The 25603-nt window shown below is 47.0% G+C and overlaps 1 protein-coding gene across 1 annotated transcript in view; it reads left to right on the forward strand.

Annotated features, from left to right (window-relative positions):
- Positions 1-607: 607 nt before the first annotated feature.
- The window catches only part of LOC310680196 (uncharacterized protein C1orf21), a 144216-nt gene continuing 119220 nt past the window's right edge, over positions 608-25603 (forward strand). Inside the window, exon 1 of the mRNA XM_083446579.1 lies at positions 608-1189. The gene's annotated coding sequence lies outside the window, so the exon portion shown is untranslated. The remainder of the gene's footprint in view (positions 1190-25603) is intronic.

Consider the following 25603-nt stretch of genomic DNA (forward strand, 5'->3'; position numbering starts at 1 on the left):
CTCCCTATGGCGGAGAAGGGGCATATCCCTGACAAGATATGCCAAGTGGGCAAGTGATACTGAGGCCCATATGCTCAGAGAGGCCTGTCTGGTGCCTCTGCATGAGCAAGCCTTCCTGGCCACACCAACATCCCAGATGCAATCAGGAAGCAGGAAGAGACCTTCCTGCTGCCACATGAAGCTGTGAACCATCCAGGAGGCTATTGCCCATTAAGCCTTGCCAGACTGATGAGTCTAGAGAAGGCCTCTTAAGCCCCAGGTTTTTTAAATATATATATATTATCAGTCATTGTAGTTTTAAAAGATCTCTAGAAGGAAACCAACTCTTTCTTTTTGAGAGGCGGTTCTGCGCCATTCCTGTTGGTGCCATGAAGGCGCACGGCTGGCAGCTCAGGGCCCCGTCCGCCTCCCCTCCCTTCACCTCAGTTATATGTTTGTTGTGTCTGCTTAGAGCCTTCTTTTAAGAAGAGGATTCTTGGGCAGTCTTTCTATAGGATGCCTTGAGCTCCGCCGAGGCTCCGGTCACCAAGAGCCCAGCCTTTCCTGGGCGGGGACCCGGGAGGAGGCCGGCGGGCGGGCGGGCAGCGCTTCCCCTCTCGTCCGCGGCTCAAGCAGGCGCCGCCAGGGAGAGCGCGCACTTGGCCGCGCCCCGCTTGACCGAGGACGGAGAGAATCCCGGAGCAGCTGCGGGAGAAGCTGAGCGTGAACGAAGCCTCTCGCCCAGGATGAGAGACCCCGGAGAGCCTTCATTTGGTATTTCGGGAAGGGCCCGTCGCGCCCGCCGCCCGCAGGATCCCCAGCGCCGCGCCTCGGCCTAGAGGCGCCGGAGTCGCTCCCGGGCCGCCTTCGCGGAGGCTCCCTGCGCGGAGAAGAGCGGCACTGGGGCGCCGTCCCCGGCGAGAGGCGGGCGAGTCGGGCAGCGTCTCCCGGCCTCGCCTCTTCCAGGCCCGCCCCTTCCTCGCCGCCGCCGCCGCCGCCCCGCCTCTCGCTCCCCGGAGAGGCCGCCCAGCGCGGGGCTCTCGCGTCTGCCTGGCTGCCTGCGAGCTCGGCGGGCAGCGCCTCCGTCCGCAGCACCCGCGTCGCGGCTCTCGAGTGGCGCTCGCCCGGGACCTGCTTCCTCCGCCCCCCGGAGCCGGAGCGCCGCTGGAGCGCCGAGGAAGGGAGAGCGCGCCGGGGGGGGGACTTCAAGGTGAGCCCCGGGCGAGGGAGGGAGGGAGGCGGCGCGGGGCGCGGGGCGCGCAATGGAGGCCTGCGAGGGCGGGCGGGGGGGGGGTCGGGCTCCGCCGCAGCTGATGCCGGGGGGGGGGGCAGTTGCCGCCTCTTGCAGCCCGACAGGGGCCTTGGCTTAGGGTCGCGGGAGCCCAGCAAAGCCCCCCCCCCCCGCTCTCCCCTGCCAAGTTTCCAGGGCGGTCATCTTGGCAGCTTCGCGGGGGGGCTCGGAGATTGGGCCGCCGCTTTCTCCTCTCTCCCTTGCCGGCTCTGGTGCCCCCGCCCGGCCTCGCCAAGGCCTCCCTCCTGGCCAGGTGAGCCCCGGCTGCCCGGCTTGGCTGGGGAGGGAGCAGTCAGCGAAGCGCTTCTCTTCAGTCCCTGTTTATTTCACAGGGAACAGAAAGGAAGGACATTTCTAATTTTTTGTTTGTTTTTGTTTTCTGCTTTGGAATCCACATAGGAGGAATCTTCTAATCATGGTGACTAAATTAACTGAAATATTCCAGTCATGTAGCTTCTGGCGGTAGTGTAAGGGTTGTGTGTGTGTGTGTGTGTGTGAGTAACCAAAAGCAGAGTTAGAAATTAATGCAGGGCTGTCTTCTGCTTGTGGAAGTGAAAACAACAGGAATAATGGTCTGGGGAGGATTCTCATTGGGAATCTGGCTGGAGATGAGAACTTCCATGGTGATCTTAGGAAATGCCCCCCCCCAATAGAAAACGCATTTCAACATGCAGCAGCTGTCAGACTGCCAGCATTTACACCATCGCTGACTTAACTGTAGATGTCAGACTCTGCTTGCCCTGTTGGCTGGATTTACACTACCGGGATGAATTTTTACTCTCCCAAAGAGGCCAGATGAGGCTTTCCTGTTTGTTTACAGAATGCATTTACTCCCGTCTGAAGTAGTAATGCAGGCCTCTTCCCCTCCACCTCTCAGATTTAATGGGATACACATTCTGTTCCTTTAGGGACTGCCAGTATTTTTGGTGGGTTGCTGTAGGCTGCAAAGAGTGTAGGCTTTTGTTTTTGTCTATGGCACTGGATGGAGAATTGAAATACGTGAGTGTGTATCTGAGGTTGCTTCTCCTCCCTGATCCCCCCCCCCCCAGGCTTTCTTCAGAGACTCAGGCTGCTGTGCTGACCCTTCTTCTTCAGAGGCCAGTGTCAAACCACCACACACAACTCCTGTATGGAATTTGTAGGTCTGGTTTGCAGAAATGTTTTTGTTGTTCAGTGACATGAATGTAAATGCGTGATTATGGACTACGCAGTGCAGACAGAACCTTCATATTGCTTGACACTGACGTGACCTCATAGGATCTTAGAGTTGTAGGGCTAGAAGGGTCATCTAGTCTCAACCTGCTTAAAAACCACCACCTCTCATGGGAGTCCATTCTACTATTGAAGAGCTGTCAGAAAGTTCTTCCTGAGATTTCGTTGGAATCTCCTTTCTTGTAACTTGAATCCATTGATTTGGGTCCTAGCCACTGGAGTAGCAAGCTTGCTCCAACTTCCATGTGACAGCCCTTTAGATATTGGTAGATGGCTGTCATCTCTCCTTTTGGTTTCCTCTTCTCCAGGCTAAACATCCACAACTCCCTCAACTGATCCTCATAAGGCTTGGTTTCCAGACTTTTGAACATCTTCATTTCCCTTCTCTACACACATTCCAGCTTGCTAATATCCTTCATAAACTGTGATGTCCATGACTGGATACAGTATGTTTTCGGGCACAATTCAAAGTGTTGGTGTTGACCTTGAAAGCCCTAAATGGCCTCGGTCCAGTATACCTGAAGGAGCATCTCCACCCCCATAGTTCAACCTGAGGTCCAGCTCTGAGGGCCTTCTGGTGGTTTTCTCACTGCGAGAAACGAAGTTACAGGGAACCAGGCAGAGGGCCTTCTCAGTAGTAGCACCCGCCCTTGGAACGCCCTCCTGTCAGATGTCAAGGGAATAGACAACTCTCTGACTTTTAGAAGACATCTGAAGGCAGCACTGTTTAGGGAAGTTTTTAATGTTTGAAGTTTTATGCTGTTTTTAGTGTTCTGTTGTAAGCTGCCCAGAGTGGCTGGAGAAACCCAGCCAGATGGGCGGGGTATAAATAAATTATTATTATCATCATTATTATTATTATACAGTACTCCAGGTGTTTTCTGATCAAGGTAGAATAGAGTGGGACTGTTACTTCCCCTGACTAGGACACTAGACTTCAGTTGATTCATCAAGGTCCTGGGGGGTGAAGCAGTGCTTGAAACTCCCATTGCTCCCATTTGCGACAGGGAATTTCATTAGCATGAGCTGTTTCTGAGCTCTGGGCGTAGTACTGCACCACTTCCAACCACTCTCTGAAGAATGGAGAAGAGACCCTCTTCAGAATATTTGGGTGGGTGGGCAGGGGAAAGACTCGACCATGTGAAGAATGAACTTACTGTATTTTTCTGTGTATAACACCCCCCATGTATAATATGACCCCTATTTTTTTTGTGGGGGGTCACCAATGCCAATCGCTCTACAGCCTGCCCACCAATACATCACCGCGGCCACCAGTAGTCTGCACGCTAGCTGCCAAAAGCAAACTTGCCCACTCGGCGCAATCACGGCTGGTTGCACGCAAGCCTCACCACTGCCGTAAATTGTCAGCCCAGTTACATCTAAATAATAGCCAGCACATGTTTGTCCACTCCCCCCCCCCCGAGATTTTACAACCTCTGTTAGGTAACTTGTCCCAGTGGACTAAAATGGTAAACAAATCACACACACAATTTTTGGAAAGCTATCCTGCCTGCTTGCCTTGGGAAGAATCCTACCCACCACAGACAACCAGACAAGTAGCTATTTACAAGTCTGCTTTTGGAAGCAATAGCAATTTTTTTTGCAGCTCTTCAAGGGTATAATTAATAGTATTTCCATGTAAAGAACACAAAAACACGGGCTTTAATAACATACGGAGTAAGTGGCCAGATGATTCTTTCATTATAAAAAGAAAGGTCTAACCATTAATTGAAGGATATATGTGCTCCAGACTCACCTACGCAAGTCACTGTGGTCATATGTAGTCCTCGCCTTACTCTTTTCTCTTATGGCAGAGCTTGCATGTGGTCTGGCTTTCATCTTTTAAAAAGATTTAGTTGTGACATATATTTAGTAGTAATATAAATAAAGTTGACACATTGTTTCCCTTGCACTCTGCATTCTGAGGGTGTGTACCTTTGGAAGGTGTGTTAATTACTGTGATTCGTTTTTGGCAAAGATTAAAGACCTGGGCAAGTTGTCTGAAATTGTATTGTGAGGTTGGCAGGAAGGAAGATTAAATTTTAAAAGTTGTAATTTACAGGTATATTACCAAGTGTCTGAATAGCAGGCTGCTGAATGACATGACACAAAGATTATGATTTCTGTTTTTCTCCATGCAATTATTTGTTTTGAAAACTCATGTAATGCTTTTGGTTTAATAGTCCATGTTATGGTGGCAGCAAAGCACAGCAGGGTTTATGTTTTATTGTGCAATAATATTCAGTGACGGAAAGCTATTCCTTTTCACTTTGTGCATTGCAACAGACTCTGTGGTTTGGTGCTTGGTGGCATCTGCGCATAGTGCCATCTTGCAACATCAGCACTGAAGCCGATGCTCTCAAACTTTGCTTTTCTGCAGAGATCTCTTTCTATTGCCTAGCAGATCTCTCCCACTGTGACCACTGCACTATTTTTTGGTGGGTGGGGGAGGGTATGTGTGAGGGCAGGAAAGGGTAACATCTGCTCACCTGCTGCGGTCAGAGCCACAACGCTTTCTTCTCAGCAGGTGTGCATTGCCTCTTACGGGGAGACAGGGGAGCAAGATGGCGGGGAGGTCAATGCAGGAGCACCAACAGGACCAAACTGCTTCAGAATGGAGTCTGCGGCGCCAGGTCATAAAACGCCTGTGTTATGGTCACCTATGCCGGCATTTAGGGTTGTGGCACAGGAACTTGGGGAGCAAGTAAGGTATGCTCGAGTCTTTGCTTCTGTGTTTAGCAAATAATGCTTTTCTATATGGGAGTGGAGGCCTCTGGTAAAAATAGTGCCATGATGGGCCTGTGGGTTGCTATGCCAACGTAACTTTGCGATATAGTTGGATCGTTCAGTGTCTCAGGAGGTTGGTGCTGAAAGTGGATGGGATCACATCAGCTTGCAGAAAACCTCACTTGTGGTCCTTGGCATGGCTGTGGATAGGGTCAAAGCAAGGTCAAAGCAAGGCTGCCATTTGTGTCTGTGTGTGTGTGGGGGGGGGGGATGGCCAGTTGCTCCTCCTGTGATTTGGTTATGTCTGAGGAATTTACATATCTGTGGCATTTACATCTGTTGGTATAAATGCACTGGGCCTAATAAAAAAGTTTGTGTCGCTAAAATATAAAAAAATAGTAATAAACTATATAGTTTATGTATTTTCTATATTTAATTTATATGTTTACTATATAGAAAATAGTAATAAACATTTTCAAAATGTACTGCATTTTCACATTTTAAGCTTAAAACCTATCCACGAAAAGGCTTAAAATGTTGGTGAATATTGCTCTGCCTTATATTCCACATCTAGTAAGTGTTTTTGTGTATATGGCTCTCGCTTTTGTGTATTTTGGTGCTCTCACTTCTTTATTGTCCGTTGTACAAAGAATGAAGGGGCTTATCCCTGCCCCTGCCCAAATCTCATTAGCAAATAATCTGGAATTTGCAGAGGCTGAGTAAACCTGTTACCTTTTTGCCAGCATGGATGCTTTCATAATTTGCAGGACAGCATTGTTTGCTAAGGCCACTGAAAAACTGGGAGATAAGCAGCTGACAGATACTGCTATTTCTTGTGCTGCGGGACAGCCTATAATGGCAGATGTATTTTAGTGACTGTTTAAAGACACATTATTTGGCTGCCCAGTGCATCCAATTGGCTGCCCTTTGCTGATGGAGTTTGTGCTGACTTTGGTTAACACAGGTAAAAACTGAGGTGAACTTCTGATACAGCTTGCTCTTTCCCCTGCGGAAACCTTAAATGGCAGACCTTTGGGCTGTAGGATTATGTCTTCTCTGAAACTCATTCTGATTTCTTTAAGTACCGGTACCTTCACTTCCCAAGCAGGAGCAAAGGTTTCAACTTTTTATGTGTTTGGACTTCTCTGCAAGCCAGAGATGGGGAAGAAACCCCATGTATAATGCAAGCAATTTCTCATAATCCCATAAGCATTTTGTTAGTTGCTTTTACCATTATATGCTTCTTTTTTTTTTGCACACCTTCCCCTAATACAGGCATTTGTGTACCCAGATTTGGATTAAAGAAGTGCACTGCAACATCTGGAGAAGTGTGAATTTCAAAGGGTTGCTGTAGTTTGGTTCTTACATTGTTTGGAGAAGTTTATATTCGGCAGGCTTGCATTCAGATGTGAACAAAGCCAAATTTCCCTGCATTCCTTAGATAGGAGCATTTCATATGAATATTTCTAATTAGAGCCATGCAGGTACAAGGCAGAATACAGCTGTTCTCTCTCTCCCTTTCCACCCACTAGTAACCAAAACTGTTCAGGATTTACATAAATTTCTGCTTGAGTCACTTACGCATTCATAACAGTCATTTCTGCCAAAAAAGTAAAACAGCTCCCCTTTAGAATACCTAGTGCAACACCTGGGGATGCAAAGAGGATTTAGGCACTTCATATATTAAACACCAGGAAATCAGTTGCTGAGAGAGCTTCCTTATCACAGACAACTGTACAGTTCTTTAAAAATTGTGCTTCTGGTTCAGGTTCAAATTGTTCTGCTAGAACAATTGTGGGTTTCATCGCATTTCCATTTTTGTTAGCAAATGCATCCTTGTAATTTGTTTCTTTGTCAGGGATTGCAGAGCAGGAATTAATGCACACTGACCTCCAATGCCATACTACAGATTTTGCCTATAACTCTGCTTTTAAACCGTGTCCTGTAGCAGAATGAATTTCATTGTACAGTTGGATATTGGGATGCAGTATATCCAGACCGTTTAATTCTTGGGAGCCAATGACCCTTTAATTATCAGCGATCAAGACAGACCTGTTGAAAGCTGAATAATGTCATGGAAAGTAAACACTATTTCTGTACAAGAAGAAAACAAATTGCTCAGGAAGAGTATTTGCTTTAATAGTGTTTTTTTTTGGGGGGGGGGATTTTATTTGCCAGCTTATTTGCTGCTTTTCCTCAGAAAAAAGGCTTGTTTCATTGTTTGAGGGTGTCTAGTTTAATCTTTGGTCATGCCATTGTACAGATGGGTTTTATTTTCCCATGGTACTGTTTCTTGGGATAATGTAGTTATTCAGTGTATTGTTGAAATGGGTTCCTCATGCAAACCCACTTTTTGAAGTACTCTGTAGATATCTTGGAAACACCACAAGTTTGGAAGTAAGAAAAGTTGTTGTAGTGGGTATTACTTTTGGTGTTGGAAATACATGATCTCTTTTCTGAATTAGGTCTGTGCTTAAGAAGTTTTGGCAGCAGACCTGGGCTTGGAACCTGGATTGCCAATGAACAGCTGCAAAGCAGTGGAGGGAGACTTGTGTTTTGCAGTGGGGAAGGGGTGGCATGGAAGGAAAGGGCTTGGCTTTCTCTTGCCTGTTGGTTTCCTGCGCAAGTCATCCCATATGCTTTCCTGATGTGTTTTGGTCATGCTGTGAGTGGAAAGAAGATGTATGTTGTGGGCGAGGAAGCAGCAGGTGAAATAAAGTTTAAGCATTCTGAGAGGGAAAAGAAACCTTCATTTAGGAAAGAAGTATGCATTATTCTACCAGGAAACCCTTTCCCCTGTTCCAGTCGACCCTTCCCCATCAATTTGCTAGTTTATAGAGCCATATATAACAGCACTATATGTATTGACATATAGCCAACCAGTCCTTCAGAGTATCTTCTGTGCCTTGGCATCTTACGATCTGTAGCAGGATTTACTGAAGGATGAGATTTCCACAATTATTTTTACTTAAGGCCACTGTGAATACAACAACGATGATGATGTGATGTGGCATCTAGTACATAGCCCTGTAGCTGAGTCATTGTGGATCTTTGAATGCATAGAAACTGACCGACCGCCAGACGACCTGAATGATAAAAAAATCTCTGCTTGGGTTTGGAGGGTGATGCTTGGGCTCATCTGCTCCTGGCTTGTGTCTACCACCAACATTGGTTGTAGAACCTGAGGATTTGAGTGCCTTTCAATCAGTGTTCAAAATCCCCCAGACATCAGGTGTGTTCTGCAACTGGTTCTGTCCAGTTGTGACCATGTGGAGATCTGTGGATGCCAGGTTGGCAACTGACAACTCCACCTGGCTGCCCTACACACCAGCTTTCTTAAGCAGGTAATCAGAACAACTTATTTATTGCCAGTTATAGGTAGGTAGCCGTGTTGGTCTGCTGTAGTCAAAACAAAATTTTAAAAATCCTTCCAGTAGCACCATAGAGACCAACTAAGTTTGTTATTGCTAGCATGAAAGCTCATACCAGTAACAAACTTAGTTGGTCTCTAAGGTGCTACTGGAAGGAATTTTTATTTTATTTTATTTATTGCCTTTATATCCCACCTTTTAGGGATGCCGGTGGCGCTGTGGGTTAAACCACAGAGCCTAGGACTTGCTGATCAGAAGGTCGGTGGTTTGAATCCCTGCAAAGTGGTGAGCTCCCGTTGCTCGGTCCCTGCTCCTGCCAACCTAGCAGTTCGAAAGCACGCAGTGCAAGTAGATAAATAGGTACCGCTCCGGCGGGAAGGTAAACGGCGTTTCCGTGTGCTGCTCTGGTTCGCCAGAAGCAGCTTAGTCATGCTGGCCACACGACCCAGAAGCTGTACGCCGGCTCCCTTGGCCAGTAAAGCAAGACTTTTACTTCACATTTTTCTGTAGCACCATTGAGCTGGGGAGACCAAGTGGCCTGACCCAGGATCAGTCAATCTCATGTGTGGGTTTCTCCCCCCCCCCCCTTCACATATTGCAAAGGAAAGCAGCCGCCACTTCTCCCCACATCCAGGAGCTCTGCATGTCATGCACCTGCCACAGGAAAGGCTCTCCTCAGCACCAAGATATAAATATAATAATAATAGAGATTGTGAAAATCATTAGGCACATACCAGAGAGGAAGTCCTCTTGAAAAGAGAGACTTTCTGTTCTTCAGCTGGCAACAACTTTTCCACCTGCCTTGCCCAACCCTCCCAGACCAGGACTTTACTTCTGAGTAAAAAGCATAATAAGGGACACGGGTGGCGCTGTGGATTAAACCACAGAGCCTAGGACTTGCCGATCAGAAGGTCGGTGGTTCGAATCCCCGCAACGGGGTGAGCTCCCGTTCCTCGGTCCCCGCTCCTGCCAACCTGGCAGTTCGAAAGCACGTCAAAGTGCAAGTAGATAAATAGGTACCGCTCCGGCAGGAAGGTAAATGGCGTTTCCGTGTGCTGCTCTGGTTCGCCGAAGTGGCTTCGTCATGCTGGCCACATGACCCGGAAGCTGTACGCCGGCTCCCTCGGCCAATAAAGCAAGATGAGCGCCACAACCCCAGAGTCGGCCACGACTGGACCTAATGGTCAGGGGTCCCTTTACCTTTACCTTTATCCCACCTTTTCCTCGGAGGAGTACATGGTTCACCCCTTCTCAGTTAATCCCTATAACAACCCTGTGATGTAAGTTAAGAGGCTGTGACTGGCCCAAGGTCACCCAGTGAGCTTCATGGTGGAGTGGGGATTTGAACGCTGGTCTCCCAGATCCCAGTTTGACACTCTGACCACTACACCACGCTGGCCTCCTGGTGCACATCTGCTATGAGTAGGTAAATAAATATGGTGTAAGCAAAATGTCACTTAGAGGAGGATCTGAAATATTTTCCTTGCAGCTTGCATTTGTCTTATTCTGGATTGTTTTATTTGATGTTTCAATGTACTGTAAATCACTTTGAGATTTTTCTAAAAAAATAGAGAGTGGTATAGATATGAAGTAATAGTAATTGTAATAATTTCATGGCAAAAAGGCATCTAGACATTCTGTTGTGGCAGCTGTAACCTAGGTTTAAGGTGCCATTTAGTGATTAGCTTATATATTTGAGTTTCTAACACTGCTTTCAGTAATGCAACACTTGACCATCTATGGGGTTATTTTGAAGCGAATTGAGGTGAGACTATAAAACTCACTTTGCCTGAAACAGAAAAGGCGGCAGATTATTCTGGTGGTGTCTCCTTGGGCCACATGAGCTTGTCAATAGTTTAACTTGCCAGGGCAGAGGCACTTCAATAGCCTTGGACATGCCCTTCACTGCGCAGTGAACTATTTGGTGTTCTGTCTGTTTTTACTTCTTGCAGACAAGTGTTTGGCAAAGGGGGGGGGGAGGGAGGAATCAGTGTGATATTAATGCTATCAGTTATGTAGCTATCAATTACAGGTTTCAGGAAAATAAATACGAGAATTTGCGCTTTGAGCAGACACAAATTCTGCATTGCTTAATTTGTTTTTTTTATTTGCAAATACCATATTGCTAAATTGAAATAAGATTTGACTCTAATACAGTCGTACCTTGGTTGTTGAATGCCCTGGAACTCAGACGTTTTGGTTCCTGAATGCTGCAAACTTGGAAGTGATTGTTCTGGTTTGCGAACATTCTTTTTGAACCCGAACGTCCAATGGGGCTTTCGCGGCTTCTGATTGGCTGCAAGAGATTTACGACTGTATATTGGTCTGGTTCTCTCTGGGTTTCGCTAAACTAGAGTTTGACTTGCAGTAGGAGTTACGGCCCTACACCATTGCTTTGTGTAAGCCCCATTGCACTGGCTTATATTAGTAAGTTGTAACTGCAACAGACTCCCTGGAAAAGACCCTGGTGTTGGGAAAGATGGAGGGCACAAGGAGAAGGGGATGACAGAGGACGAGATGGTTGGACAGTGTTCTCGAAGCCACAAACATGAGTCTGACCAAACTGCGGGAGGCAGTGGAAGACAGGAGTGCCTGGCGTGCTCTGGTCCATGGGGTCATGAAGAGTCGGACACGACTAAACGACTAAACAACAACAACTGCAACAGAGAGAGTTCTGCAGACAAACGGAAAGCCAAGCAATTTGGGAGTAGAGAAGGGCTTACTGAAAAAGACTCTGTAAGCCATTGAGTTAATTTCTGATCTAGAGATGCTTACAAAAGTATCAAGGCTTTCAACCTGCTGATGAATGTAGCTTGCTTTATTAAATGTTCAGTTTGTAAAAAAAAAAAGTTGATGGAAAGATCTGCGCTGGTGATTTGTGGAATCCTTACTTCACATAACATGAATGCACATGTGTGTGTTGTTGTACCTCTTTGGCTGTTGCAAATGACTACCTTGTATAAAGGTCAGAAAACATTACATCTTAGTTGGTGTGGTTGCATTGTGTAAACAAACTAATCTGTTAAATCAAATAGTCCAGGTGATACTTAAATTGTTGGCATAACCTCATGCGCTGCTGTTTAAGGTGTCTCCATTTATTGCAAAGAATGTGGTTGCATTTAAACACCTCCAAGACAAACAGAGAAACTGGATAATTAAAACTATATGGGTGTGGATCATCTTTTGAGAAAGGCCTACTGTTCTGGGCTTTTTGGTGTAGAAAAGAAGAGGCTAACTGTAGGCCCAAGATTATTGTAACACCACAAGCTTTGTGAAGAGAACGAAGAATTATTCTCTGTCCAAATATGAAAGTTGGGCTGCAGTTCTCTGCAAATTTACTTGGGATCAAACCACACTGAAATTGGTGGGATGTATTCGTGATGGGGTTGAGCTGTTATCCATACACTGAGAGGCAGCAAATATAAAACAAAAAGGATTTAATCATTACAAATTGTATAAAACTTTTCAAGTGTTTAGAGCGTTTCAGAAGAGTCTGTTTCAGTAATCCTTATAAGAACCCTGCAAGTATCACCACCTGTTTTGCAGACAGGGAGATGGAGCTGATACCGAAGAGAAGTGTGTTGCCTAAAAAGGCTGCCTCTGATGGTAGTTTGGTAGTTTGGAAACTTCAGCTGGTGCAAAATTCAGCGGCCAGGTTGCTCACTGGGGCAGGACAGTGTGAGGATATTTCACCGATCCTGGTCAACTGCACTGGCTGCCAATCAGTTTCTGGGCTGAATTCAAAGTGTTGGTTTTGACTTCTAAAGCCTTGAACAGCTCAGGACCACAATACTCTCTCAGTATAAACCTACCCGGACCCTGTGACCATCATCTGAGTACCTTCTTTGTGTGCCTCCCCCGTAAGAGGTCCAGAGGGTGGCAACATGAGAACGGGCCTTTTCTGCAGTGGCCCCCCATTTGTGAATGCTTTCTCCAGGGAGGCTTGCTTGGCACCCTTGTTGCATATCTTTAGGCACCAGGAAAAAGTGCCCCTTTTCTCCCAGACCTTTGGCTAATTAAACAGTGTCTGGCCTTATAAACTGTGTGTGTGTGGGGGGGGGTTGTCTTATTGTTTTTGTTTGTTATTATGGTATGCATTTGTGTGCTTTTATATTGTAAACTACCCTGTGATCTTTGAATGAAGGGCAGGGTAGAAATTTAATTAACAACCATACTAATCATAAACTGTGTCTTAGCATGAACACAGCTTCATGCTCCAGCACTGGGGGCGGAGAGCACTTGGGGGTGTGGCTGGTGTGCGTCCTGGGGGGCGTGGCGTGCCACCCGCAGGGGCATGGTGTGCGTCCTGGGAGCATGGTGCGCCGCCTGCGGGGGCACGAGACCCAGCCGGGGGGGGGGGCAGCCACGATGGCACCCCACTGGGATCGTGGTGCCGGGGCGGTGCACTCCCCCCCGCCCCCTCTACCTCTGCCTGTGTATCCTCATTGCTTCTCTTCGCCTCTTCAGTTGCACTTCACTAAGCTATATAATGGCTTCCAAACCTTGGCTTGTACTGTAGCGTGGCTCTCTCCAGACTGATAGTGAGTGCTAACCAAGGTTTGTCCTGTGGTTTGCAGTTCATTTTTTGTCTAGGAGAGCTAAAGCACAAGACTGGGTTTGGATGGCATGCAAAGTCGCGCTATGACTTGGCTCAGTGCAGCACAGCAGCAGAGTGGCGGGGAGGAGCAAAGTGACTGTGATCTCGTTGCCCAGATCTTGTGCATTTGCACTAATGTGAACCAGGCTGCATTAAGTTCATAGCAGAGCCAGAAGCGTCTTGGTCCACAGCTCTTAAACTGCAGTCCTCTGGATATTGACTAAGACAGAAACCCCACGGACTTTTAAGGGCTTTGACAGCCACAAAAGTGTGTGTAGGATTGTGGCTTTCACCATTTTGCAACACTGGCTCTCGCAGCACATGTTGAATCAGTAGAGTTTATTGGCACAGGGTGTTATGGTGCCTGCTACCTTAAACATATTTTTTATTGATTTAAAAGATTAGAAAGTCTTGTGGTTCAGTCATATAGTGAGAAATCCTATCTTTATATTCAAATAGAATGTACTTTATTAGAGAGATCAGCAATGTAGCAATATTCACACATCTAGTAGGCAATGATGGGGTCACTGAATGCAGAATGATCAGCAAGTGTCCTCATGACCAAGCATAGTAATGGTTGGGTTTCAATGACTTGCCTGAAAAAAATGAGCTGCCTTGCAGTTCGCCTATAACTTTCTTCTCATTTCTGTCAAGCAGAGGATTTTCTTCTTTGCTTAACTGAATTAGTAATATAGTATAATGTCAGAGTGACTGAAAAATTCCCTGGTGGGAGAACAGCGTGGATAATGTAGAATGCACCCAGATTTGTAGAACATTGTGTTTCAATCTACTTTTAGCTTATTGTCAACTCTTAATTATATTTTGAATGTTTTAAATAGTTGTTTTTAACTGATGATCTTATTGTTTTAGACTTCTTGTAAGCCACTTTGAGATTTGTTAGTTTTTACAATCAAGTGGTATATACATTTTATGAAACAAATACATAAAATAAATAAAATGGCTGGATTGTGTATAGCATATAGTCTTTAGTGTGGGATTTGTTCAGTTTTATTTATTCATTTAAAATATTTATAAACTGCTGAACAGTTAAATTCTTAAGTGGTGTACAACATAAAACCAGTAACCAAGATCATCAATACAAAAATACAGCCTAAAACCAGTAAAACAGTAGTATAAAAGCATATAAAAATTGGATTTCAGGGAATTCATACAAATAAAAGCAGGAAGTCTGAGCCTGTGAGGCAGGAAAAGCCTGTGCAAAATGATATGTCTCTCAAGACATTTGGAGCAACTGATGGGGTATGTGTGTCTGTGTGGCAGAGGGAAGGGCATTCAAATTCCAGCTCAAATGTGAATCCCAGTAGCTGTGGATCAGTGTGCCGCAGTTCACCAGTCTGTAAAATGTGTACAAGGGGATTAGAACCACTGTGATAGCTCCAGATAATTTTCTTTTGGCAAATTCTCTTGTGTTGCATTTCAGTAGATCTGCTGCAATTCAGCAATTCTCTTAAACGTGCTGATTTGGAATTTAGTCCTACTGAATTCCTTGGAAGTGTCAATTGGAAGCAAACCCCTATGCTCTGCTTTTGAGTGTTGGTTCTTCTTTGTGGTTTCTCCATTCCTTTATTTTGTTGCTTCCCCAAATTCCCTCTCTCCCTCCAGAAGCCCATGAAGTCACATGAAGAGAGCTTTGTACTCATCATAAATCTAAGCTCTTCAAACTGGGGTGTGAACCTGCAGACTGTTCTGTGGTTTTCTTTTCTCGGTGTCAGTTGAGTCAAAGACTACACGACAGAATATGTATCAACACAAGTTGACATGCTGCAAATACGTTGGGGAAAATCAGTGCCATGTTTTCATTCATTCTCTCTGAATGAATCTCATAATCTTGGGAGGAAGACTTACAAAAATAAAACAGGATAGGAGCTTTGGAGAAAGGGCCTTTGGTGACTGTGGTGGATGTGCTGCAGGGTTTGCATCTCAAAATGTTGATTAGGCTGGTGGTTCAGAGGTGGGTGTGGGGGTGGATAACTTGGGGGAAAGCATTACTTTCACCCCCAGGGAAGTTACTGCTTGCTCTTAGTCAGGTGTCAAAGTTTCCTCAGTTCTTATGCCAGGGTTACCAACTGTAGCATCCCTGGTTGTTTGCTAGTACAGTGGTACCTCAGGTTAAGTACTTAATTCGTCCCGGAGGTCCGTTCTTAGCCTGAAACTGTTCTTAACCTGAAGTACCACTTTAGCTAATGGGGCTTCCTGCTGCCGCACACCGTCGGACCCCGATTTCTGTTCTTATCCTGAAGCAAAGTTCTTAACCTGAAGCACTATTTCTGGATTAGCGGAGTGTGTAACCTGAAGCGTATGTAACCTGAAGCGTATGTAACCTGAGGTACCACTGTACGTTTAATAAATTGCTTGAGTAAGCACCACACAGATAAACTCTATGTTGGTATTTATTTTTTAAATCCTGCTTTAAAGTTGTGAGTCCCTTGTGTTGCTGAATTAACTGTTTCCTAACTACCCCATTCACCTGAAGTTGCAGGTAGTTCCTCCCTTTGGATGACAGTCGTGCCTTGGAAGTTGAACAGAATCTGTTCCGGAAGTCTGTTCAACTTCCAAAGCGTTAGAAAACCAAAGTTCAGCTTCTGATTGGCTGCAGGAAGATCCTGAAGCCAATCTGAAGCTGCGGAAGCCCAGTCGGATGTTCAGGTTCGAAAAGAACATTCGCAAACTGGAACAATCACTTTCGAGTTTGCGGCATTCAGGAGCCAAAACGTTCGAGAACTAGGCTGTTCGAAAACCAAGGTACAGTGGTACCTCGGGTTAAGAATTTAATTAGTTCTGGAGGTCCGTTCTTAACCTGACACTGTTCTTAATCTGAGGTACCGCTAATGGGGCCTCTCGCTGCCCATGCGAGGTAAACCTTGTTGGCCCCTGTTATAGGGTATTCTTCTGTCTTGCTCCTTACCTTTTCCTCCTCTTATTTTCTCACTCAGTTATTCACTGCCTGCTGGACAGTTTAGGTGTGTGGCAAAGGATCCTGCAAAAAAGTTTGGGTCCATGTTGCAATTTCCATGCTACTGAGGGAAAGGGTTTGTTCTGAATGGCCCTCACTGAGACATTCCTGATCTTCTCATGGTACCTTTGACTAGAATAGTGAAATTTCACAGGCTAGAAATAATTGGGTGTAATGAATTTTTCTTTTCACCACTGTGTGTGTTCCCTCTCTCCCTCTCTTTCTCTCTTTTTGGCCCAAACTGTTCCTCACAGCCACTCTGAATCCAATTTGTATTGCCTATGATGAATAAAATCATTTCCAAGCAATTAGACAAGCAATTTATTTTTATTTCAGGCTGTTAACTTATGCTGCCTGTGACTAGCATGTTGGCAAATGAGCTAGCAAGTCTTGTTTGCAAATCCAAGGGAGAAAAGAGGGTGTGTTTGTTCAATGGAGCTGCTTTGTTATTGAGAGGAGTCAAATGAGATGTACTCGAGGGCTGGACGATATCTGATTTTCAACATCACGATATATCACCAGCTAAATATCACAATATATATCTACAGTGGCGGAGGGCCTTGCTGTGCCTCGCTGCAGCAGTGGAGGGCCTTAAAATGTAAAGTAGTAGGTTTAATAAAAATAATATATATATTTATATTTTCAACTAATTTAAGAGTAGTTTATGTGATTTACTAGTCAAGTTGCAACTACTTCCCCACTCAGAGGTCTAAGTGGAATCTATGCATGTATAAGCCCCTCTGAGTTCAACTAAACTTCTACTTTCCTGGGAGTAAGCCTCATTGAATTCAGTAGGGCTTGCTTGTGAGTAGACACGCATTTGCTAGCACTGCTTACCGAAAAACACCTTCCCATCATTTCACATAGTACTCAACCTCCCATTTTGGCATAAGGCAGCCAGCTAAATCTTCTCCCCTCCACCCCTGCAAAGCCCACCAATCTCTCCCTTTTTATCAGAAGCAAGCAAGCAAAAAGATAGTCTTCTTTAAATATTGAGACCCTTCCTTTTTTATATGGAGGAAAGCTACCGGTATTTAGGTGGAACCAATAACATAAACCACTAGAAAATAAAAATAAAAAACTCTTCCCCCTCTTTTTTGTGAGGAAAGAAAGACGAGCTTTCCAGTTCTTTGTTTACCTCTTTGTTTACTTTGCTGCTACCCCCTGTGTTAAACCTATTTCATAATTTCTCCTGCCGCTCTTCTGCAGTTGCTTCATTGCAAAAATATCCTGGAATGTTTGCCGAGTTTCTCAGTTTGGCACAGAGTGTGTTGGGCAGGACCTGTCGCTGGGGGATGGCAGGATACGGGATACACTAAATTTATTTCCTATGCCTTTAGCCATCTTATTTTTGCGCAGTCCACCAAGAGTGTGTGCATATGAAAACATACGGAAAGCTAAGACTCAGTTGTGAAGCTTCATACTCTTGGTTGCTTGTGCAGTTTACGTAAATGTGTGCACGTGAGACTTTAATTTCCTTTTAAATAAGGTAAATGTTTCAGTACATCAAATTTAGGAACATTCATAGATGAAGGGTTGGTTGGTTTTAAAATGATGATGATAATTTTATTTATTACTTATACCCCACCCATCTGGCTGGGTTTCCCCAGCCACTCTGGGCGGCTCCCAACAGAATATTAAAAACATGATAAAACATCAGACATTAAAAACTTCCCTAAACAGGGCTGCCTTCAGGTGTCTTCTAAAAGTCAGATAGTTGTTTATTTCCTTGGCACCTGATGGGAGGGTGTTCCTCAGGGCGGGTGCCACTACAGTGGTACCTCTGGATGCGAACGGGATCTGTTCCGGAGCCCCGTTTGCATCCTGAAGCGAATGCAACCTGCATCTGCACGCGCGCAGGTCGCGATTTGCCGCTTCCGTGCATGTGTGTGACGTCATTTTGAGTGTCTGCAGATGTGCGAGCAGTGAAACCCAGAAGTAACACGCTCCGTTACTTCCGGGTCACCGTGCAGCGCAACCCGAAAATGTCATACCCAAGGTATGACTGTACTGAGAAGGCCCTCTGGCTGGTTCCCTGTAACCTCACTTCTTGCAGTGAGGGAACCGCCTGAAGACCCTCGGAGCTGGACCTCAGTGTCTGGGCTGAACAGTGGGGGTGGAGATGCTCCTTCAGGGATACTGAGCTGTTTAGGGCTTTAAAGGCCAGCACTAGCACTTTGAATTGTGCTTGGAAATGTATCAGGAGCCAATGAAGATCCTTCAGGACCGGCGTTATATGGTCCCGGTGGCCTCTCCCAGTTACCGGTCTAGCTGCTGCATTCTGGATTAGTTGTAGTTTCCGGGTCACCTTCAAAGGTAGCCCCATGGAGAGGGCATTGCAGTAGTCCAAGCGAGAGATAACCAGAGCATGCACCACTCTGGTGAGACAGTCTGCGGGCAGGGAGAGTCTGAGCCTGCGTACCAGATGGAGCTGATAATAATAATAATAATAATAATAATAAATTTTATTTATATCCCGCCCTCCCCAGCCGAAGCCGGGCTCAGGGCGGCTAACAACAATTAAATAATCAAACAATCAAATAATCAAACATTCTAAAAACATTCCATTATAAAAATTAATTAAAGTAAAATTAATGGCAACCGTTGAGCAAAATTCTGTGCAGGTTGCCAGAGGAGGGAGTCAGGCTGGGACCTGACCAAAGGCCTGGTGGAACAACTCTGTCTTGCAGGCTCTGCGGAAAGATGTCAGGCCCCGCAGGGCCCTAGTCTCTTGTGACAGAGCGTTCCACCAGATTGGAGCCGCAGCCGAGAAAGCCCTGGCTCTAGTTGAGGCCAGCCTAACCTCTCTGAGGCCTGGGACCTTCAGGATGTTTTTATTTGACGAGCGTAGGTTTCTCTGTGGGGCATACCAGGAGAGGCGGTCCCGTAGGTACGAGGGTCCTAAGCCGTATAGGGCTTTAAAGGTTAAAACCAGCACCTTAAACCTGATCCTGTACTCCACCGGGAGCCAGTGCAGCTGGTATAGCACCGGATGAATGTGATCTCGCAGTGAAGACCCTGTAAGGAGTCTCGCTGCGGCATTCTGCACCCTCTGGAGTTTCTGGGTCAGTCTCAAGGGCAGCCCCACGTAGAGCGAGTTACAATAATCCAGTCTGGAGGTGACCGTCGCATGGATCACAGTGGCTAGGTCAGGGCGAGAGAGGTAAGGAGCCAACTGCTTAGCTTGGCGGAGATGAAAAAATGCCGCCTTTGTTATAGCTGCAATCTGCGCCTCCATGGAGAGGGAGGTGTCGAAGATTACACCCAAACTCTTAACGGACGGTGCTGGCACTAATTGCACCCCCGCTAGAGATGGGAGTTGCCCCCTCAATCGCATATCGTCCCGTCCCAGCCAGAGGACCTCTGTCTTCGAAGGATTTAACTTCAACCGGCTCCCACGTAACCATCCAGCCACAGCTTCCAAGCATCTGATCAGTGTGTCTGGGGCCGAGTCAGGGTGGCCATCCATCAACAGATAGAGTTGGGTGTCATCAGCATACTGATGGCAGCCCAGCCCAAAACTCCGGACAAGCTGGGCGAGGGGGCGCATAAAGATGTTAAAAAGCATCGGGGAGAGTATCGCACCCTGGGGCACTCCACACACCAAGGAGTGGCGGGATGACAATTCCCCCCCAAGCGCCACCCTCTGTCCCCCACCGGAGAGAAACGAGCGCAGCCATTGAAGGACTGTGCCCTGGATCCCCACGTCGGCAAGGCGGTGGTCCAGGAGTTCGTGATCAACCATGTCGAAGGCTGCTGACAGGTCTAGAAGAATCAGCAGCCCCGACCCGCCTCGATCCAGCTGCCTGTGGAGATCATCTGTTAGGGCGACCAGAGCCGTCTCGGTCCCATGACCAGCGCGGAAGCCGGACTGGAATGGATCCAGAGCCGATGTTTCATCCAGAAACCTACCAAGCTGTTCAGCAACCGCTCTCTCAATCACCTTACCCAGGAATGGAAGATTCGAAACCGGGCGGTAATTGGATAGATCTAAGGGATCTAATGATGTTTTCTTTAAGAGCGGGCGCACCACTGCCTCCTTCAGTTCCCCTGGGAATGTCCCGGTGCCAAGGGACAAATTGATGATATCCCCCAGGGGGGCCCGCACCTCGTCTGGACATGCTCTAATCAGCCAGGACGGGCACGGGTCGAGAGGACAAGTAGTGGGCTTTCCAGCTCGGAGGAGTCTGTCCACATCGGCTGGGGATAAACAGCTGTCCTGGGCACAGAATTGAACTGCGCCTCCAAGGAGAGCTGTGAGTCCAGAATAACTCCCAGGCTGCACACCTGGACCAGGGAGTCCCCCACATCCGGCTGCCCCCTGTCCCCCCCAAAAAACAGTACTTCTGTCTTGTCAGGATTCAACCTCAATCTGTTAGCCACCATCCATCCTCCAACCGCCTCCAGACACTCACACAGGACCTTCACTGCCTTCACTGGTTCTGATTTAAAAGAGAGGTAGAGCTGGGTTTCATCCACATACTGATGAACACCCAGCCCAAATGCCCTGATGATCTCTTCCAGAGGCTTCATGTAGATGTTGAAAAGCATGGGGGAGAGGACAGAACCCTGAGGCACCCCACAAGTGAGAGCCCAGGGGTCTGAACACTCATCCCCCAACACCACTTTCTGGACATGGCCCAGGAGGAAGGAGCGGAACCACTGTATGACACTGCACTGGTGGAGGAGGATGAGTGCAGGGGCAGCGCACCGCCCCTGGCAGCACGATCTCGGTGAGGTGCCATTGCGGCTGCACCCCCGCCTGTGCTGGCCCCACGCCCCCTCCAGAGGCACACTACACCCCCAGAACGCCCGCCAGCCCCGCCCCCGATGCCGGAGCATGAAGCTCTGCCACTGTAACAGTGCCCCCAGCTCCCAGCCCCTCTAGACGGTCCAGACCAGCCACCCCCAACCTGCGGCCCTCCAGATGTTTTGGCCTACAACTCCCATGACCCCTAGCTAACAGGACCAGTGGTCAGGGATCATAGGAATTGTAGTCCAAAACATCTGGAGGGCCAGAGGTTAGGGATGCCTGGTCCAGACGGTTGTCTTAAGGTAACCAGTCTTCTAAACAACAGTACAAAAGTTCTCTACCCTCCGGCCTTCACATGCCTGTTATTAATCTTTTGAGTACGTCGGAGACCCACAAGAAAGGATTCACTCTCTGCCTGTTCATGAACATTTCTGTGTGTGGTTGACTGGGAGCAGTTCTCACTTGCCACAGGAACTAGGAGCGTGGCCATTTTGCAAGTTGTATGGTAATCTTCTGTGATTCATTCCCCCCCCCCCGGGGGGGGGTGTTGCCCTAGTGGCATGAGAGCCTTTGCTGCATTTTCCCTCCATCAGAGAGATGAGACGGGTAGAGAAGGAGCTGTATCATGAATACAACAGAACCCTGGACTTCTGCTTAGTGATGGGCAAATTCAGTTTGATTAGGAATTAAGTAAGCAGTGACTATAATGTGAGAAAATTAATCTATCCTGCACCGCCTGCGGATTCCCTTCTGAGCTGCTGGAGAACACCTCAAGAAAACTATATTCAATGCTGCACAAGCCTGGCAGGTTTTGTTTTTATCCCAAACCAGGAAATTATGAATTTAGGCAACATTGTTTCCTTCTAAGATGTTTGAATTGTTACTGGGTGTTTGTTTGTGTGCACTTTTTCATGTGTGCTAAACTCAGTCTACGTGGGTTTTTTTTAATTGTTTAACCATATCAGTTAACAAACATGGATGCATATGCTATAATGTTATTGTTTTGGTTAAATAAATTGTTTAAGTTGTTTTTAAGGAAATGATTATTTTTCTCCTTCCAATAAAGTATAACAGAAAAGTTGTCCAAATATAAACAGTTAACTTATTAAACCTCACAATAATTTCATAATTGTCTGTGTCTACTTCTAATAATATAACCAAATCAGTAATTTTTTATATACCTGTAAAAACTACTCTGAAAATTCATTATTCCAAAAATGAAACCTTCATCTAGTTGTAAATATTAAGATTATACCAGCAAGAATGTGTCTTTCTGTAAAAAAGAAAGATTTAAATCAATTTGATTTAAATAAAATCCTCCGTGTGTGTGTGTGTGTGTGAGAGAGAGAGAGGCAGCCATGGCTCCCAAGCCAGGGAGGCTTATCTGCCAACTCTAGGGGGTATTAATTTGTTTTAGCTCAAGTACCATATTTTTCTGTGTATAAGACGAGGGTTTTTGCAAAAAATAAATACATTGGGGGTTGTCTTGTACATGGAACATGGGCATCTGGGGGAATTTTTAAAATATTTAATCATATGTCTGGGATTTTGGCTTGGGCGGGCTGAGGCAGTCCCTCCTGCTGCTGCCCCCCCTTTCTCCCTTCCCCCCTCCGGGCTGCATGCTGGCGACTGGCTCGCCTGAAGCCCCCGCTGGCTCAACCACCGGATTGAGAGCAGCTGCCGCCACTGAGAGCTCCCTCAGCTGCCTCTCCTTGCCTTTTTTCCTCCCCCCCCTTCCCCTCTCAGACTCCCACCCTGCCCCCACCCCGCTCACCACCTTCCTCAGCTGAGTTTGCGGGGCGGCATGGCCCAGAACAGAGCGGCCGCTGCCTTTGCCCGGCTCTTCCTTGGCATCCTGCTTGGGAGCCTGCCTCCCCGCAGCAGCAGCTGCCACCGAGGGGGAGCGTGAGGTGCCCCCCCCCCCAGTCGCTGCCTTTGCTTCTGCACCACGGTGCACTGCATGCTTCTCAGGCTGGAAACTTTGAGGGCAAACGCCCCCAAAAAGATCAACAACTTGCTGCCACCATTAATCCAGATTTTCGCTTCTATTTTAGGGTTTCATTTTCTTAATTTTGGGTTCAAAAAAATAGGGGTCGTCTTATACATGGGGGCATCTTATACATGGAAAAATAAGGTAAGTTTGCCAGCTAGCTGACTGTTTCACTGCCTTTACTCCATTTCTTGCCTATAGTTTGTAGTATCTGGTAAACAAACTAATCTGTGTGAGATGTGTGACTGGGAGGAATCTAAGGGTAAAGGTAAAGGTACCCCTGACCGTTAGGTCCAGTCACGGATGACTCTGGAGTTGTGTGCTCATCTTTCTCTATAGGCCAAGGGAGCCGGCGTTTGTCCGCAGACAGCTTCTGGGTCATGTGGCCAGCATGACTAAGCCACTTCTGGCGAACCAGAGCAGCACACAGAAACGCTGTTTACCTTCCCGCCACAGTGGCACCTATTCATTTACTTGCACTGGTATGCTTTCGAACTGCTAGGTTGGCAGGAGGAAGGTGGACTTTTGGGTGCAGGGGAAACTGGGTGGGATGAAATGGAATATCTTGGAGGAGGAGATGTCTTTCTGGGGCCCTAGACAGGAGCATTGCATGCTGCAAAACTGATCCCACTTCCCTTCATAATTGGGAGTGCTTGACCACCCATTGCTGCAGAGCAAGCATGATGGAATAGTGATGCAGAGAGCTGCTTTTGCCTGTGTCATCTACCGTCTGTATTCTAAACACTCTTTAATGTGTGTTTAGCCAGTGTTCTTTCCAGAGTCTCAAAGTGGCTTAAGGAATATGGGACACTACAGAGTTAAATGTTTCTGCTATACTTTGAATATCAGCAAACTTTAGTGGATGTTCATCACATCTTCCCATCCAGGGTTGTTCAGCACAGCCCTGCTGCTATCACCTTTGTTTGCTGCTGTTTTGGTTCCTTCAAGAGAGGCTTGTGTGGGTATTCCACCCACATGGCACCTGTTGTTGACACAAGATAGAGGTGGTTCTGCTTGCATTGGGGGATGTGGGTGGGGGCAGCTGCTGTTGAAGCTCTGGCAGAGGGACAGGGCTGGCCTGGTCCACCAGGCCTTGGCAGTTTAGATGGGCAGTTGTTGATGCTCTGTCTTAGTGATGTCTAGGGAATGAGCAGCCAAGATAAGATTAGGGGGTTAAGGCCATCTTCTTCTCCCAACATTGAACTTTCTTCCCTGACTAGTAGATGGAAGAATGGTGTTCCTATGACATCAAGCTAGAAGTCTTGAAAGTGCAGACTTTTCTTTCTGGTGGTACCAGGGCTGATTCAGTTGTGCCACTGAGTCCTTTTTAAAATCAGAAGCCAGGTTGCAGGATCACGTGTAATTACCCCACAAATTTAACATGAGCTCTGACATCCCCTAACTGTGGTTGAGGCATGAGATTGTTTGTGATCCTGCAGCTGGCTGGCTATCTTTTTAACGGTGGTTAAACAGGACACAGCATTATATCTGGATTCACCCTGTCCCCAGAGATCTGCACTTTGTTGCATTGGCCAAAGTTTTAGACCAGGGGCCGGCAAACTAAGGTCTGCGGACCGGATCCGGCCCAATTGCCCTCTAGCTCCGGCCCATGAACAGTTCTGCAATCGCCATTGGGGGGGGGGGCGCCATTTCCCCTGATTTTTTCCCCTCCCTCCCACACCGTGGGGGCGTTTCCCTCCTGCCTCCCTCCTCCTGGCTTCTCCCTGCCCTGCGGAGGAAGGGGGCTGGGCTTTGATAGGAAGCCTTGCCACCCGCCCACCAGCCTCTCCCCATGGCCGCCCTGTGGGCTGGAGCTTGACGCGTCTGCTGGCCTGGCACCTGGGAAAGCTGGCCCGAAAAGGAGAGGTGCTGCAGAGCAGGGGGAGGAGAATGTATCTTATTAATTGGCTCTTACAATCTCTAATGAGATGGCAGTTTCTCTTCCTGAGGGCTGGGAGTGGGATTAGTTGGGTTTCAGGCCATTGTTGTACTAGCATTGCAAAATAATCTCATAAGATTGATTAGTTCACATATTATTTTTAAGTGGTGTGCCTCCCCACCCCAATACCATATCTATTTTCTGTGGCAGATAGATAATCTAGAAGTAAGCTAGCATTAAAAACAATCCTGTTCACATTCTAAAAGCCTTCCTGTTTGGTTGCCAGCCAGAAGTCTTTTCCTATTTGGCATCGAACCGACTAGATCATAGAATCATAGAATCATAGAGTTGGAAGAGACCACAAGGGCCATCGAGTCCAACCCCCGGCCAAGCAGGAAACACCATCAGAGCACTTCTGACATATGGTTGTCAAGCCTCTGCTTAAAGACCTCCAAAGAAGGAGACTCCACCACACTCCTTGGCAGCAAATTCCACTGTCGAACAGCTCTTACTGTCAGCAAGTTCTTCCTAATGTTTAGGTGGAATCTTCTTTCTTGTAGTTTGGATCCATTGCTCCGTGTCCGCTTCTGTGGAGCAGCAGAAAACAACCTTTCTCCCTCCTCTATGTGACATCCTTTTATATATTTGAACATGGCTATCATATCACCCCTTAACCTCCTCTTCTCCAGGCTAAACATGCCCAGCTCCCTTAGCCGTTCCTCATAAGGCATCGTTTCCAGGCCTTTGACCATTTTGGTTGCCCTCCTCTGGACACGTTCCAGTTTGTCAGTGTCCTTCTTGAACTGTGGTGCCCAGAACTGGACACAGTA

This window comes from Podarcis tiliguerta, assembly GCF_965153285.1.
Source record: "Podarcis tiliguerta genome assembly, chromosome: 6".
Lineage (NCBI taxonomy): Eukaryota > Metazoa > Chordata > Lepidosauria > Squamata > Lacertidae > Podarcis > Podarcis tiliguerta.